This window comes from Octopus bimaculoides, chromosome 1 (genome assembly GCF_001194135.2).
Source record: "Octopus bimaculoides isolate UCB-OBI-ISO-001 chromosome 1, ASM119413v2, whole genome shotgun sequence".
In the NCBI taxonomy this organism is placed as follows: domain Eukaryota; kingdom Metazoa; phylum Mollusca; class Cephalopoda; order Octopoda; family Octopodidae; genus Octopus; species Octopus bimaculoides.
This window is the reverse complement of record NC_068981.1, coordinates 65984792-65992784: the sequence shown is the minus strand read 5'-3', so window position 1 is coordinate 65992784 and position 7993 is coordinate 65984792. Positions and strand designations below refer to the sequence as shown.

The following is a 7993-nucleotide window of genomic DNA, read 5'->3' as shown; positions in this document are numbered from 1 at the left end:
CTGTGCATCTGTCCACGTAGTGCATTGTGTATGTATATTTGAATATAAAGGCATATAAGTTTATGCTTATGAGTGTATAAATATATGTGTATGTATGTCTATATATATATGCATGTATACATTAACTTTTTTTTCAATTACTTAGTGAAATCCTAATATAAATTCATCACTCTTTGTAAGAAGATTCAATGTTAATGTATTATGTACCAAGGTTTTTAAGTTTTATTTTCCTGAATATTAATGTTTTAATTAAATCCTACCCCCAATGCTCATGCAAAATGAGAATCCTGGTTATGTAAATACAATACTTCCATTTTACAGAACAGGGAATCCTGTTTTTTTTGATTGAATCAAGAAACTGAAGGTAAAACAATCATGTTTCCATCATCATTCAATTAATACCATATTTTATCCATTTATTTATAATAATCTTTTAACAAATTTCAGCTAGTTATTCTGGAAAGTTCTTTTTAACATATTTTTTCATATGCATTACTAATGGAAATGCACAGAAATATATTTTACAATTAACTGAATATAAATATATTTCTCATTACTATTATTGTTATTGTTCTTGTTATTCTTCTTATTATTATTGTTATTTATGTTCAAACAACTTTTATTTATTTATTTATCTATTTTTATTATTTATACTTACAAATTTTTATTTAATTATGCTTAGAAAATTTGTTTTAATTACAGAACTAATGCTATCATTAATACAACTATTTGTACCTTACATGCACACACACACACACACACATTGACTTACACATTTACGTATATGCACAACAATTTTTATTCATTAATTTATTCTCAAATACAACCTTTTCTTAACCTTTTATGTCCAATGATGACTATTCCTGCTAGCTGAGTAGCTTCTTGTAGCTATTTTGGTTTCAAAGATATCAGGCAACCAGAAGGGAATAGCTTGGGGGTCTGTCTGGAAGCAAATGGGGAACTGATGCCAGGTGAGGAAGGGAGAGAGTTGAGAGGCCTCTGTCAGTCATATTCTCTTCTGACTAGTGATCCCTGATCCTACCCACCCACATATCACAGTTCAATCAGCTTGAATCTCAATAGTGTGCAGTTGCATCTCCATGCTAGATTTATGCCATTCAGCATGACATCTGTCTCCACAACATTGATGTAATTGCAATCATCCTTCTTAAGACATGTTGCAACCTCAACTATTTCCAGAATGACTCCTATTGCAACATTATTTGTGTCACATCATACAATACCTTTTTTATGATTCGGACTCATATCAATTTCCTTTTACTGGTTCCGCTACTCTCAATCTCTCCAGAATGTCTTGCATTATGGCATTTGTCTTCTCTCCCATTCTGTCATCTACAGGAGAAACCTGATTTGATATTCTGGGGTGATAGTGTTGGCTGGGTGTAGTGGTACATGTATGGCTGAATGTCTCACTTTTGTGCATTTATTTATTTCATTGTTATCTGAACAAATGCACAAATGTGCAAAAACTGAAAATTGTTGTGGCCTTCGGAACAAGCAAATACTAAAACGACAATGGAATATGTCTTTTCTCAGCAATGGTTCAGCTGCTTCAGAGAATATATATATATATATATATATATATATATATATATATAGGCTCCAATGAAGCTATAAGGTGTTACTCAGGCACTTGTCTATGAGTTCACTGCATCTTGTAGCAGAAACAGCTGTAAGCTAACAAAGTCCATAAGATAAACATTTATTCTTTTGTCATCTCATTTCCTTATGTATAGAGAGAGGAGGGAGGGGAGAGAGAGAGAGAGGGAGAAATAACTGTATTTGATGTAGTGCATGTTTAATTCAATTATATTTCTAGATGTCTTTCCTTAACAACTAGCAGAGTGGATCTGATTTATTCATTTTATGCCCAACACTAGAGAAACTGTTTTGTCATACTAATGGACCCCAGTCTACCCACTTAACCAGTTTTAATTCCAAGCATTTGATCCGTTTGACAGGTTGCTTTCAGTGAGGATTACGGAGTCACATTTCTTGTGTGTACTAGGACAAAATTCTTTTGGCATTGATGAGAAGATAATTAGACAATATTAAATTTGAAACAGTGCAAATACAAATGCAAACAAAAATTGAAACAGTGCAAATACAAATGCAAGCAAAAATATTATTGAAGTTAATGGTCCAAAAAAACATAAAATATTTCAACAATAACACAAGCATCTCGATGATAAATCAAGACATGTGAACAACAAATCATTTTATTGATCAAAGTCGCTAATTTCATTGGTTTAATACCCAGTCAAGAATAAATATTGAGACTTCGCATTCTATTATAAATCATTTGATATGGCTGGAGATCAATAAATAGCTAAAACTCTTAGAAATGGGAGATATTTTATCCTTCTCTACTTGAAATTTGCTTTTCTGTGTCCCACACAAGAGATTTCATATCAACAGTTAACTCATACTACTGAGATCTTTAGTGAAAGACATGTTCTTGACTATTTGAAGCATAAGAACCTTTTAACTATGTAGTTTACCTATAGGATCCATCAGTTTTTCATTTCTTGCAATGGAAGTTTCCTACCAGGTTACTTACATTATATTGCAAAGAGAATTTACAGGAATCTCCCTAACCCATACCTTACCAACTCAAGTATACTTCACATTCTTATTTCTCGATGTTAATTATCTACTTTCTGTTATCATAATTCTATATACTTCCATGCAAGTGAGACCACTCTTCACTCATCCTTAACATCTTCATACAGATGTCATCATTCAAATGCTACTTAGTCACTTCACACCAAACTTACCTTGCTTTAATAAACAGATATCTTGAAAACATTTACTGTTATGGACATGATAACCTTGTTTCATTCAACAACACCAAGAAATAATCACAATGTATATCAAGGACATTAATTATCTTTCACTACATCCTCAGATTCCCTACAGGTGCTAAGCTTCATGTCACTGAGGATCTCTTATGATGACCTTATGTATTCAACATTATCAAAACTGCATCCCAAAGGCTAGGCTTCCATTCTACACACATAGCAAAGCATTTTCCAAAGTCACTCTCTTTCAACCTTTCAGCCTTACCAGCCCCTCCACTTTATTCTTATATTCACCAAACCTGAGAAGATACATCTGTGTACCTTGTCATTTAGCTGACTACCTGTTTGCCATAGGACTGCTTGATCAAGGATGATATGAAGTTACACATTGTCTTAAATCATTTCAGCCTGAGAAAGTACACTCAAAATAGCCTACTCTCAAGTTAGTTTTGTTTTTAACTAAATTCAACCATTTTCTTTCTATAGGTATCTATCCCAGGCAAGTGTATCTCATCTCCAAAATCGGAATCTGCTTTAGTCTACCAATTATTGCTATATTTCACTCACTGACATCTCAAAGGTCAAAGAGTCAGTAAATTACATCTTTTGAGTATTTTCTCCTTCCCAGCAACCACCAGTACAGTTTTGTAGAGTTAAATCTACTCTGACTGGATATTTGCTCTACATTACATTTGTATGTATATGTGTGTATATACATGTGCTTGTGTGAGTGAATGCATGAAGAATTCTTTCATACTTTGCTTCAGAAATATCACTCATACATAGACATATTATACACAAACATACTCATGCACACACATGCATGCGCTCGCATGCATACACGTGCACACACACATGCACACACACACAAACATGCACGCACACACACACACATACGCACACACATTTATGTTGGCTGTAAGCTGTTTCTTTACTTCCATGGCTGCCTTTTGCCTATCAACTTATCAAGCTATTTTCTTTAAAGGACATGATATAAGTGTGTTAAGTGTATTCCTTCTAATTCATCTTTATATCTTCAAACAAGTAACACAGTAACAACAACATCAACAAAATTTAACATAAAATCAAATTTAAAAATTAATGAGAAAGCAGTAACATAAGCTCATCCTTGTAAAGTAAAAAAAAAAAAATATAAAAATGATGTTGATCATTTCGAATATATGCCCAATGTCACACACAAACAGTCAATTAAACTGAGCCCAAAACTTGACTTGAATTTATTATATTGAATTTTGACACTGAACTTAGAACTAAATACACAAGGTATTTAACCAGTCACTCTACCACCAGTTCACAAATGAAAATAATATTTCAAATTTTGGCACAAGGCCAGCAATTTCAGGAGAGGGATTAAATCGATTACATCAACCCCAGTATTCAACTGGTACTCATTTTATCAACTCCAAAAGGATGAAAGCCAAAGTTGACCTCATTGGAATTCAAATACAGAACGTATAGACAGACAAAATTCTGCTAAGCATTTTGCCTGGCATGCTCACAAGTCTGCCAGCTTACTGCCTTACAAATAATAATAATATTGATGATTGATTACTGGGCACAATACCACAAATTAAGGGGCACTGACCCACTTGACTGGTTCATATTTTATCGATCTGGAAAGGATAAAATGTATAATGAACTCCAGGTACTTAAACTCTCCACTTCTGTTTAATTATATTTGTACGCAATTCTGTATAACTATTTCATAAATGCTTTGATGCCATTAACAACTGCCTGTCCCTTTTATAAAAAATTTTATTGTACATTCATTAGCTCAAACTGACGCATTGCATATAGTCAATGCTCTTTTGCTTGGATTCCATCTCTTTTCATTGGACAATGGATTTTTTGCTATCTGGCCCAGTCTGAGCGTTAATGGCCTGTATCTATTACAGGCCTTTTGTTTTTGACATATTCTTATCCATTACATAGAGATATGTAATTAAATGCTGCAAGATATATCTGCTGCACTACTGAATCTATCATCCATTGGCAAAACATTGGACAAAATGAGATAAGTTACATACTTTATGCTCGAGTTCAAATCCCCTGTAGGTTAACTTTATTTTTTATACTCAAAAGGTTAATGAAATAAATACAAATCAAATACTGGGATCAATAGCTCTGTTTATTGGCACAACTTCCTTTTGTGAGGAAGAAAGAAAAAAGTTATCAAGGCAAATATTTTCGGTATTGTTCTCATGACCCAAAAGACACATTATTGGATATTGTTACTAATCACAATTGCTTACTTAGTTTTGAGCCTAAAACTGCTTTCTCATTCTTAAACATATTTCCCATTTCATTAACCATTCCAAAATACTATCTCAAATATCATTTCAGTTGTTGTTTCTCTTTTTTCTTTTCTTTTTTTTTTTGTACTTTACTTAACCTTCAATATAGAACTCATCTCATTTATATTTAAAAGATGAGGGAACTATATCTGCCATATGAACAATTTGTTGTAATATATGTGTATATATATGTATGTATATATATATATATATATATATATATATATATATATATATATATATATATATAAATGCATGTACATACATATATTTATATGTATATATATTTATATATATAATGTATGTACATATATAACATATGTATATTATATATATCATATCATATGAATAACAGAGTTTCTATACATGGAGTATTCTAATAAACATTGTGTTTTTTCATCAGTTCTGAGCAAGAGATGAACTGTTGATAAAGTCTATGATATAAGAAAGTCCTTCAGGTTTGATTCAATAAGGCAACTTGAAGCAATAAAGCAAGTCGCTTATAATGTTAAGTATGCAAAAATCAAAAAAAAAAAATTTTAATAAATGAAAAATAATACCATCATTCATAATCTTAATATCAAATAAAATACTACGCTAACAGTCTGCACAGCAGCTAAATTACATTCATGTTTGCCTAATCAAAGTCATCCATCAATGGATGTTATATAATTGTCAAGGGATTAAGGTTGCATTGTTATATTTAGATGATGCCAATTGAGTCAAACACCTATTCTGGTCATACCCCTAAGAAATAGTGGAAGGAGACAGAAGGAGAAAGAAAAGGAATAGTTGAACTCAACACTATGAGCTAAAGAAATACTTGAGAATGTTACAGTGCTTTTACTGCTTACAATATTGGGCTGTTTCTACTCTGAGTTATCCATCAACAGCTTAGTGGATTGGGTAATTGTAAGATATGTGTCTTAACCATGGACACAATGCAATGCTGGCAGTAGAATATGATGGACAGTTGTCCTCTTAGTTGGTTGTCCATTAGCCTATTCTTGAATTAAATAAGTAAAAAAAATAACTACCACAGCTCCCAGATGTTTATAAGGATGGTACCTATCTCTGATACTGGTTTCAAATTTTGGCACAAGGCCAGCAATTTTAGGGGAAGTGTCTTGTTGGTTGCATCAACCCAGTATTCAATTGGTACTTATTTTATTGGCCTCAAAAGGATGAAAGGCAAAATCAGCCTTGGTAGAATTTGATCTCGGAACTTAAAGCTGGGTGAAATGCCACTAAGCATTTTGCCAGGCATACAAAGGGTTCTGTTTGCTCGCCACCTTATCTGTCTCTGATCTGGTGAAACTGAATGAATGGAAGATAAATCTCTTTCCTCCTGCTCCAATTAGTTTAGAAGGAATTCCACTTTATTACAGGTGACATATCCAGCAGATCTAGCACATGGTAAATATTATTGGTAGTTTAATGCAGGGGGTCATATGAAATTAAATGACGTGTCCAGAGTCCAGTTATACAAGAAAATATCTTTAAGAGAGTTGAATTGAAGAGCCCTCTCTGCATCTCACATAGATTGGCTGTTTTATGTATATATATTTATATCATAGATTTTGTCAATGTATCCTCAAAAACAAAAAGAAAGCACTCATCAATGAGAAACCACAATTCATGTTAATGCATTGCTTTATAAATTTTTATCTTTTTCCTTTTTTCTTTCCTTTTTTTTTTTACCTTTTCTTCGTAGATAGAAATTTGGAAATGAATAACTGCAATTATCATTTTGTTATGTATATATATATATATGTATTGTATTTTTTTTTCTCTCTTACTAATAAACCACTTGATCTCAACGGAATGCCAATAAGAATAAAGCAAAATAACTTTTCACTAATCTTAATAAATATTAATTTCAGATTTTTTGGATCAGTTTTTCATGTCCTTAAGACATATCACCATTTCCTTAACCTCTTCCAGAGAAAGACAGAAATAAGCTGATTCTTTTTTATTCTTTCTTGGAATATACAAAACATATATCAACCCAAAGAAGATTTCATCTTCCTAATTGAGATTAAATTATTATTAATACCTATCAATTGCTTAAATTAAAACCTTCACTTTTTGCCAGATATTTTGTCTATATTTTCTTACCTGTATTTTATCTTGTTTATTGCTCTCTCTCTTTCTTTCTTTCTTTCTCTACCTATCTATCTATCTATCTATCTATCTTCCTCTCTCTTTTTCTCTCTCATTTTCTCTTTATGTCAAATTGATTTCAACCACGTGCAAGCTATTCAACCGTTTTGATTGCAGAACAACAGTTAGGATCTGCCCTTATTGCATTAGATTCGTAGATGTCTTTCTTTCTTAGAAATCAGAAATGCATACATACATATGTATATGTAAGCATTATACATGTGTATATGTATACATGTATTTAATGTGTTGTGTATATATATATGTGTGCATGTGCATGTGTGTGTGCATGTCTGTGCATGTATGTAATGTGTGTATGTATGTATATATGCATGGATGTTTTTATATTACATTTACTTTAGCTGTAACATTCAGTGCTGCACATCAGGCCACTCTTGAAGGGTTTCAGTAGCATATCAGTTATTCTAGGTTTTTTTTTTTTTTTTTTCATGAGAAGAGGTTCCTAAGCCCTCACTGAATTCTTCTCCATTTCTGAAGAAAGAGATACTGTGAGTGATCAACCAAGACCTGTCTGGTTGTACAACATAACTGATTCAGAGGTGTGTGTGTGTGAGAGAGAGGGGGGAGGGAGGGAGAGAGAGGGAGGGAGAGAGAGAGGGAGAGAGAGAGAGAATGAGAAGAATTAGGTCCAGTACTTGACTGGTACTTAATTTAGCAAACCCACAGATATAA

The 7993-nt window shown here is 32.5% G+C and overlaps 1 protein-coding gene across 4 annotated transcripts in view; it reads left to right on the top strand.

Annotated features, from left to right (window-relative positions):
* LOC106870766 (secernin-3) overlaps window positions 1-7993 on the top strand; it is a 274400-nt gene that overhangs the window by 241739 nt on the left and 24668 nt on the right. Inside the window, exon 7 of one of the 4 annotated variants that reach the window (XR_001409568.2) lies at window positions 322-364. The exons of the other annotated variants lie outside the window; for them this stretch is intronic. The gene's annotated coding sequence lies outside the window, so the exon portion shown is untranslated. The remainder of the gene's footprint in view (window positions 1-321; window positions 365-7993) is intronic. 4 annotated transcript variants of the gene reach the window in all.